The 9,924-nt window shown below is 40.3% G+C and overlaps 1 protein-coding gene across 2 annotated transcripts in view; it reads right to left on the bottom strand.

Moving 5' to 3' along the window:
- AIM2 (absent in melanoma 2) overlaps positions 1–9,548 on the bottom strand; it is a 66,693-nt gene extending 57,145 nt beyond the window's left edge. For both annotated transcript variants that reach the window (XM_027768430.1, XM_014584292.2), the window contains exon 1: positions 9,329–9,548. The gene's annotated coding sequence lies outside the window, so the exon portion shown is untranslated. The remainder of the gene's footprint in view (positions 1–9,328) is intronic.
- Between the last annotated feature and the right edge of the window lie 376 nt (positions 9,549–9,924).

Genomic DNA, 9,924 nt, shown 5'->3' with positions numbered 1-9,924 from the left:
GTGACCATCCCCCATGGGGGGTGATTTCTCGCTTTCTGTCTCTATGTCTCTCTCTGCCTGTCTGGCGAGCGCACACGCCTTATGGCGAAAAACCTCTCCAAAAAAAAAAGAATTTTTCTCTTCCTTATAAAAGCCTTATGTGAAATATCCATTTGGGTCTGGATGCAAAATGCTGGTGATCTTGTTCTTAGGGACATAATTATATTCCCTCACATGCTGTGGGTCACAATTTTCTCTGATTTTTGTATACATTCCCACAAGATCAAAAGTGCGTCCTGATATGATTTAGAAAGGGATATTAGCAAGAACTTGGCACCCATTCAGAAGACGGATGGCTCCCTGTCATTTAGCCATATATCTTTCATAAAGTCATGAATGTCCCTGGACTCTTAATTCTTTTAATTATTTTTATTTAACCTTATTTATTTATTTACTTATTTTAATTAGATCTGAGAGGGACAGAGAGAGAGAGAGAGAAAGTGAGAAAGCAAGCCTCCATGAGGTCTGGGACTCGAACCATGGTTGGCAATGTGGGCGTTCAGCACCCTTAATCACCATGTCATCTGCCGGCCTCATCCCTGGACTCTTTAACCTCATCAGTTAAATAGGATCATAACAAGTGCTATTGGGCAGATTACTAGGACAGTGAGTAGAGAGAGCTCTGTAAACTACACAGTACCGTGCTGATGTCAAGACCTAGAACATGACTGCAAGACTAGCTCTCCTCCGAGAGATTTGTCTTCCAGATTTCCCCCAAGCTAGAAAAAATATTCAAACTCTATGCTATATAAAGTTCCAAGGTTCTTTTCAAAAATAAAAATGCAAAAGATACCTAGTTTGGGGATAAACTATAGGGTCATCAGAAGTCATGATGTATTTTTCGATGTTTTTCTATGCAAAACTGTGTTACAACTTTTCCAACAACCCAAAAAATAAATCACCAGGAGCCATGAACATTTTGGCTCCTTATGGTCAGCCAGTCATAGTAGGTAAGTTTTCTTTGTGTCTTTCTTTTTACTGAGTATATATGCACAGGTTACTGAATTAAGAAACACTGGAGTCAGAGAAGAAGATTGGGAATGCAGCAGGGAGAGGGTGATATGATGTAAATTAGGTGGTCGGGAGCCAGATGGTGACACAGCAGAACAACATGATGTTCTGCCAGGCTGGCCTGCATGAGGAAGTTCCAGGTTCGAGTACAGAGACCTCCCTGAGTCCACCTGGCATACACATGACCACAATCCAAGACTTGCCTGAATCTGGATCATGGCATTGGGATCCTGTCGGGGAAACTGAATCCATGGCCTGATGATTTAGGCAGCCAGGTTCCACATGACTGACTGCAAGGTTTGAGTTCTAGACCTGGCAACCTGAGAAACGTGCTGGGCACATACGTGTGCATGCCCAAAATCCTGAAAAAAGGAGGAGATTAAGGAAAGGACTTTGCACCATGATCATGTCCCATGGGAGTGTTTTCTCATTAAAAAAAAAAAAAAAAGTTTCATTGTTGATTCTGTGTCTCTCTCTCCCTCTCTGCCTCTCTTACTTATGGAAATAAATAAATAAACCTGAAAGTAAATAAATGAAACATGGGGTGGTCAGACTATGCCTCATTGAGAAGGTAGCATTTAAGCAAAGACTTGAGGGGATTGACCATGCGGATATCTGGGAAAGAGCATTCCAAACAGAGGAAACAACCTCTGTGTCACGTAGTCAGACAGGAAAGCCCTCAAGAAAGGTATATATCTAAGAAAGTGGTATGCCTTAAGGTTAAAATTGGGAAGGGTTTATGTTTTTTAAGAAGACATTAAAAACTTGACATTCTGCCAACCTATTCTGAAAAGCCACTGCTCTGCCTACCAATACAGGTGGTATGCCCAGGCTTCCTCAGGATGTGGGAGGAGCAGACTGTTCTCAACACATTTCGTCATTGATGGCTCATCAGAGCACATGGGGTGAGCCCTTGACCTACCACGGTCAACATCCAAGAAGACAATACTCTTCAGCCTTCAAAAGGGGAATAGAAGGGATAACGATGCTGGACACAGGAGATCTTTCTTTTATTGCAGTAAGATACATATAACATAGTATTCATCATTTTAGCTGTTTGTAAGTGTACAACTCAGTAGCACTAAATATATCCACACTGCTGTGTGTTCATCGCCATTGTCCAAACCCAAAGCCTTTTCATCATTACCAACTCCTGTTGCATTTTAATATTTATTCTATACTTTTCCTTACACCTCATTCAAGCCTCCATGATGAGGAGGACCACATGTCTGACACACACTTCTGAAGGTTCTAGTTTAGATTTTGTCGCAGCTCACATATCATGCAATACAGCTCAATATTAAATCTTTGTGCTACCTTTCTAAAGCATCCTAGACAGTCTCAATGTGCTCAATTTACAAACAGACTAGAAAAGAGAAACTAAAACAAAGTAGCTGCTACATTCCCCAGCCTTCCTGATAACTAGGGAAAGCCATGTGAGTCTCTATTAAGAAGTTGTGGCAGATGCCGGCAGTTGGCATTGTGGTTAAGGCCCTAGACTCCCACATGGAGCTGATTCATGTCCCTGACATGGTGACTTGAAAATCACACTGATTGCATATGCATGCATGCATGCCCAAGATCCCAGGAGTATGGAGGAGAAGAGATTGTGGATGGCCGGGTGATTTCTCACTTTCCCTTTCTCTCCTTCTCTATCTCTCTGTCTGTCTTGGGAGAGCACATGTGCTCTAGAGCAAAAACCTTTAAAAACACAAAAAGAAGTTGTGGGCTGAGATTTACAGGAAAGCTTATAGAAGGCAGAAGGAGGGACACAGACAAATCTTTTTTCTTTGTTTATTCACTTTTTTCTTTTATTTTGTTGGAGAGTGCATGAGCTTACAGGAGAGAGATAGAGAGAGAAAGAGGGAAAGTGAGAGTGAGAACGCACCTCCCCTCCCATGGGGCACGGTCACACTGCAATCCCTTCTCCATTTGTCCTTTCTTCAAGACTTCAGACATACAAACACACGTGCCTAACATGTCTTTCAAGTCACCAGATCTGGGATTCAAATTGTGCGGTCAGTCATGTGGGATCCAGCTGCCTTAACCACCACACCAAGGGTTAGTCCACACATCTACTTGTAAGGCCTTGAAGAGAACAAGGTGGATTTGTAAGAGTCATTGGTGGTCATTAGAAACCAAGTAGGACTCAGACTGACTGAATGGAAAGAAGTATGCCTGGTCCCAGTTGGCTTTGCAGAGCGTCACTCCTGGGTGGTCTATTATTAGACAAATGAATAAAAAGCATCTGATCAAATACCTACATAGGCCATTTTTTGTTTGTGTTTGTCCACTTAAGTCTGTTACTTTCAGCTGAGAACAGATCATAACTAGCACAGGCTTCCTTCCTCCATGAGTCTCACCAGCATCTCCCTCTGCCTCCCCAAGCATGCACACACAGACACACCACCAGGCATAAGTACTTTCAGATTCCTGGTGCTCAGTTCAATTTCTTCTCTCTAGAAAGCCCTCTTCCTCTCTTGTCCTTTGGTCTCTGAAAAATTTTAAGTCTTTTAGAACTGGTTAAGAATCAGCATTTGTGTGTGTGTGTGTGTGTGTGTGTGTGTGTGTGTTTGTGTGTGTGGCGAAGGAAAAATATCAACCAGAATTCTCCATACTCAGATGGTAATCTCATTTGGTCTTCAGAAAAAAGATAAGACACAGGAAAGAACGCAGAAATATGTCAAAGTGTCATGGGTAGGTAAGTTCCTGGGTTGCCCCCCCTTACCTATAATATATGCCTAAGAACGATTTTTCATTAATAGCCAAGTATCCATTAGGCGTAAAGACCCAAATTACCTAATACTGCTCAAGTAATTACACATCAAAAATATAATAACAATGGTGTTTCTTCTTTATGACAGTTTAAGGGCACCGTAGGGGAAGCACAGAAACGCCATCAGAAATGTTATCAAAGAGATCGAAATTAAAGTATTGCTACCATTATGCACCTGTAAAAGTGGCCGAGATAAAACTCCAAATACATTGCTGGAAGTTTGAATAACATGCAGTATATCCTGACAGCCATTTTTCAGTACATTTAGAGAGTTATACAAAATAGCTACAACTCGTACTTAGCAATTACATCCAAGTGACGCAGCTTACAAAATAGTTCAAGAGAAGATGTAAATATCAACATCATGTATAATGAAAACCTGAAGGTGTCCACTTCAGAGTTACAATAGCAAGAGGAAAGAATTCAAGGGAAGTCCTAACGTGATAAATAAGAATGACAACGTGCCAGGCTCTACTGGAGGTAATGGAGTTACAGTTCAAAAAGGGCAAATAAACTTCAGGCTTGACTGGGATTTCTATTCTAATGGGAAAAACAAATAGACATATATGTCAGGTAGTGATAAGGTCAATGAAAAAATAAATGGAGTGAAGTAAAAGGATTGAGCTTATCAATAATGGAGCTAGAAATCGAATTCCAGCCATTTAAGCTGATACTTTTCTCAAAGCTCTGCCAAGTTACTTCAAATAGACTCTAAGGACTCAGGAAATTCACTGAAGTCTGCTGCTCTGAATTCCCCATGGAGAAAAAGAGAAAGGAAATTATATTATAGAAGCCACAAAAAAGAGTGCTTTGGGACTCCAAGGGACTTGTTCTCCCAGGAGGCAGGTGACATTGTAAGCCATAGGGGGTGGCTGTCAGTGGCCAGTCTGCAGGACAGGAGCTAGGACAAGGCCTGACCTCTTCTTTTCAGCCTATCCCTGATCTCTGGGCAGGTGGCTCGGAGCAAGGTGATGGCCCTATTTCTACATCAAACCTGTCTCAGGAGCCATCACAGAGCAACTTTTTTGAGAATTCAAATCTGAACTGTCACCAAATTTTGGGGTGGGCAGTAATTTGATTATAACTAATTTTTCTAAAACTTATTTTATAGTAGAAGTACCATTTATGGGGGGGGCCAGCAGGTGATGTGGTGGTGAAGGTGCTGAACTCCCACATGGCTGACCATCGTTTAAGTCCTGAACCTGGAATCTTGCTTTCCCACTTTCCCTCTCTCTTTTTCTCTCTCTCTTTTCTGGTCAAATGAAAAATAAATCTTAAAAAAAAAAAAAAAAGAAGTAGCATTTATGAGCAATAGGCTGACATCAGTAGGCTGACATTCTATGCTTCTTTGGATCCTCTCACTGTGTCCTTGGTACACCTGGGTGTATGGACCACAATGTGCCATTAAAAAACCTTGCAGAAATCCAATTTAAAAATGTAGCCCAGCTGGGACCAGCAGTTAGCATAATGGCTATGTCGCTGGACTCCCAAGTAGTCGACAGTGGTTCATTTCCCGGATCCGGTGGCTTAAACTCATGCCGGGCGCATGTGCGTGCGTGCCCAAGATCCCAAGAGGAGAATGGAGGAGAAGGGATTGTGGCATGGCCATCCCCCCTGGGGGGGCGGGAGGTGATTTCTCGCTTTCTATCTATCTGTCTCCCTCTGTCTGTCTGGCGAGTGCATGTGCCCTATAGCAAAAAAAAAAATGTAGCCCAGCTCCTAGTTTCTGGTGCTGCCGTTTCCAAATTTGCAGAGAATTATCTACGAAGACAAAGATAAGTGTAAAGATTTGCACTCCCCACAAATATAAACAAATAAAAAAAAAAACCTCGCATCACCAGTCAACCTATTGCCGTATAGCCAGAGTGTGACAAGCTTATGGAAATAACTTGATAAGAGTGATCAGAAGCCTTAATAAATATACTACCTAAATCCTGTTCACATAAGAGCAAAAAGTAAAGTTAGGAAGACGTTGTGTTCCTCTTCCAATTCCTGCTCCATGGATTAGTGAAATGAGGACTGCACCAAGCAGAAAACTGAGATCAAACCCTTCACTGAACATATATGTTGATTGTCTAGTAGCTCAGATTCATCTGTTCATATCTTCCTCCTTTCATTGTAGGTTCAGAATTTATGATGTCTGAAAGCATCAGGGAAGATTGTAGGGTGCAGTTGAAGTGCTGGATCCATGCAACATCATTCCATTGATTGTACAAGACATGATACAGGCTCCCTGCAATGGGCTTTAGGTGGGGACAGAAGAAGGTAGTGGTTGGGGGCCAGCAGATAGCATAATGGCTATGTTGCTGACTCCCACATAGTTGACCGTAGTTCGAGTCCCAGACCCAGTGGCTTAAAATTCACACTGGGCACTTGTGGATGCATGCCCAAAATCCCAAGAAGAGAATGGAAGAGAAGAGACTGCAGCATGGCCATCTCCTTTGGGAAGTGATTTCATGCTGTCTCTCCAACGAGTACACGTGCCCTGTTGCAAAAATTTCTTAAAAAAAAAAAAAGAATTAGGTGGTACTGGGGAATAATAACCCTTATTGCAGATGGTTTCCTTAAAATTTACATTTGGCATCTACAATAAAAGGTTAGTAGGATAAGCCATCTTAGTAAGGTAAAGCTATATGTTCTAGTTTGTTTTGTGGCTAGTAACAAACAAACAAACAAAAACTACCTACAACTGGATGAATTTTAAAAATAAAGGATTATTTGGCTCACAGTTTGGAAGCTCGGGGTCCAGGGCTCTTCTGGCTTCATCACAATGTTGGGGAAAGCCGGAGTTCCACGCGAGTAGGTCTCCTTCCCCCTCTTTACACACTCATCCGAAATCAACCATGGGGGCCTCCCTCCCCTAATGACCTTAATTCTTTTTTAAAATCACTTTTCAGAGAGATTATTTTTTAGCATAGTTTCAAGTATGCAGGAAAGTTGAGTGGAAAATACCGGGTGCTCCCATCCATCCCCTGCTCACACACCTGCACAGCCTCCCCACTGTCAACGCCACCATCCGAGAAGTACTTCCGTTAGTTTAATGCACTGACCTATGTTTTCGGCACATCAAGAATTCTCAGTCATTACATTTATGTTACTTTATGCTGCTGGCTTTTGTGTCCTTAAGGATTATAATAGTGACCAAAATATCTGTGGGGTGTCCTTTTGTTATTATTATTATTGTTGTTGTTGTTGTTGTTGTTGTTGAAGCCTGATTACAGAGAAGAAAAAAGATCAAATCATACTTTGTGAGTCTGCTATCTGCTGTTTCTAGTTAAAATAAAACAAAGATTATATTCCTGTGTGGAAAAAAAAGTCAATGAACCTGCATTGACAGATCATCATCCAAAGTCCACTATTTCCATTTGGATTTGCTCATGGTGGTGGGGATTCTATGGTTTGATTTGTTTTAAATTTACGTTTAGTCACTCTACATCTTTACAACATACCACATGGCTTTTCTCTGCATTACCAGGATGCATAGTCAAATCATATATATTATGATACATGTTATTACCAGCTGATTAACTTTTCATTTTCATGTCTATTCATGTCTATTAAATGTTTTGTTTGTTTCCCTAATCTTTCCCAAAGGCCCCATCTTTTGACATCATCAGATTATGTTTTCACCCTCTTACTCCCTTTACCATGGCTCAACACATACATTTTCAGGGAACATATTCACACTAGTGAATCACCAGGCCCCAACAGCAACCAAAGCAAGATCTGGTCGGACTGGGCACATAAATCTGCTCTTTGACTGCAGAGAGTGAGGCCAAGGACAGTCCACATCTACAGCTGGGTATGTAAAGCATTCTCATTTTAAAAGAAGGTTAAAACCACCTGGCATGGGGCCTAATAAAATGCATTAAGAGACCACGTTATATTCAGGAAGTAGGCAAACTGATATTAGCACAACACTGCGAAGGTACGAAATGCCACAGAATCATTCGCTTTACAAAATTTAATGCGAGTTTTGCCTCACAGTGAGAGAGAGAGAGAGAGAGAAAGAGAGACAATGGTCCTAAATATTTACACAGAAAAGTAATATCTGGAAGCAATTTTCCCAGACTGTTAAAAAATTATTTGTCTCCACAGAATTTATGAGAAAAGACTTAGGAAACAAAATCAAGAGAAATGTATATAAAAATTGATCCTAATAAAGATTTTTTTAAATGAGAAAGCAAATATAGAAATAAATCTAATATAAAAATAAGTAAGATGGTAACATCCCATTCAAAAAATATCCATTTTCCTCACACATATAAATTTAACTTTCCAGTTAAAACAGAATGTCAAATTGTATTAAAGCACACTCCAATTCTTATGCTATTTTCAAAAGACACACCCTAAGCATGAAAAGACCATGGGTTGAAAAAGAAAGAATGGAGAGATACATCAGCCTAATACTTACTTAAATGCAGTTAATATAGCTATATTCATACTAGTCAAAGAAGACCTGAAGACAAATAGCATCATTAAGGCCAGAGTTTCTATTCAGTGATTAAACGTTGAAATCACCAAAGCCATATACCAATTCTAAGCAGGTATGCACCTCATTAAATAGGACTCAACAGATATAAACAAAAATTGATAGACCTGCAGGAATAAATTGACAAATCTACTATGATAGTGGGAGATTACAGCGTACTTGCATACTTCTCTCAATAAATTATAGTTCAGGCAGCCAAAATAATTTAGTGAAAATATAGAGGAGTTGACCAACACAATTAACAATTTTGATCTGATGAATACTTAGAAATATTTATTATCCATTCAATAGGTCTAAAAAAGAGGTCTCAGCAGATTTCGAAGAATAATTAGCATAGGAATTTAATTTATTTCCTAAACTCTAGGAAGTCATCCATGGCTATGGGAAAATCTAAAATGAACAGAAATAAATTTCCTGGCACCAAACAGGCCAAATGAAAGAAACATTAAAGTGCATGATAGAAAAAAATGTAAAAGCCCATACTTCTTAAATATCCGAGTTTGTCTGCTGGGTGTTTTTTAAATGGCAATAATACTGTATAGTATAATTTTGTTCTCTGATATTGTCAACTTAACATTACATCATAGGCATTTGTCATGCTATTGTTCTTCTGTTTTATCTAGGAACTGCTTTCTAGCTCCTAAGCCTCTCTCTCCATCAGCCAGAAATCAAAAGCCCTCTTCTAAATATAAATTCATGTCAATAAGACACCCGCAAGGCCAACACACCCAGAAAATCAGAATTCCTTTCAGACTCAGTCTGGGTCAACCCCCCTGAAGAATATATTCTTTTTTGCTGTAGCCAAATGCATTTCCTTTTGTTAAAGTCTCTGTTGTGGTGAAAGAAAAGATGACTTCTCTTCCCTCAGACAACCTACAGATTTTTCTTTTCTGGAATTTATGGAACATGAGGCTTTCTACCACAGAAACCCATAACTACCATTTCCTCCTAGTTTTCTGATTAGTCCTGGATCCGAGAACTTTCTCTAGGAAACATCCCTCAGCCCTTACCTCTCTGGAATCTCTTTCCACAGCAGCCTCCTCCTTGAGCCAGAGCTTCAGGGATGGTTCTTTACTGTAACAGAGTTGAACCCTCTATCAGAGCTCACCGTTAAAAAAACTGCAGGACATGATAAGAAGAGGTTTGGAGAGATAACAAAGAAAAAGTATCACTGGCTACTTTTACTTAGCAAATCCCTGCTGTTTAAGGGAAGTAACTCCCTTAGAAAGAAAAGGCACAATTACTACAGGGTTTGAAGACTCCTCCCACCCATGTGTGCACATTCGGTTTCCTTTTCCAGACAAGCCCCAGCAGTTTTCCTATCAGACTGAAATCTCTGCCAAAGATAGTTTTGTCATAGAGAAATGAAAACACAAAATAAAAACTCTTCCTTTATTTTGTTTCCCATAGCTCAAGGGAATCCACAACTTAGAGTAGGGAACAAGAGAGAGTGAAACAGGAAGGACTCAAGCAAAAGCTAAGAAACCAGCCCAGACAGACTTGAAGGGCACTGGGTTGAGGGCCTGGGTGAAAGCCAACAGAATGGAAATGAAGAGAGTTTCGTGAGCACAAAGCGTTTAAAAAAGAAGAAGGAAACTAACCCTGG

Source organism: Tupaia chinensis, unplaced genomic scaffold (genome assembly GCF_000334495.1).
Source record: "Tupaia chinensis unplaced genomic scaffold, TupChi_1.0 Scaffold146187_1, whole genome shotgun sequence".
Lineage (NCBI taxonomy): Eukaryota > Metazoa > Chordata > Mammalia > Scandentia > Tupaiidae > Tupaia > Tupaia belangeri.
The sequence above is the reverse complement of the archived record's forward strand: the minus strand, read 5'-3'. Positions and strand labels throughout refer to the sequence as shown.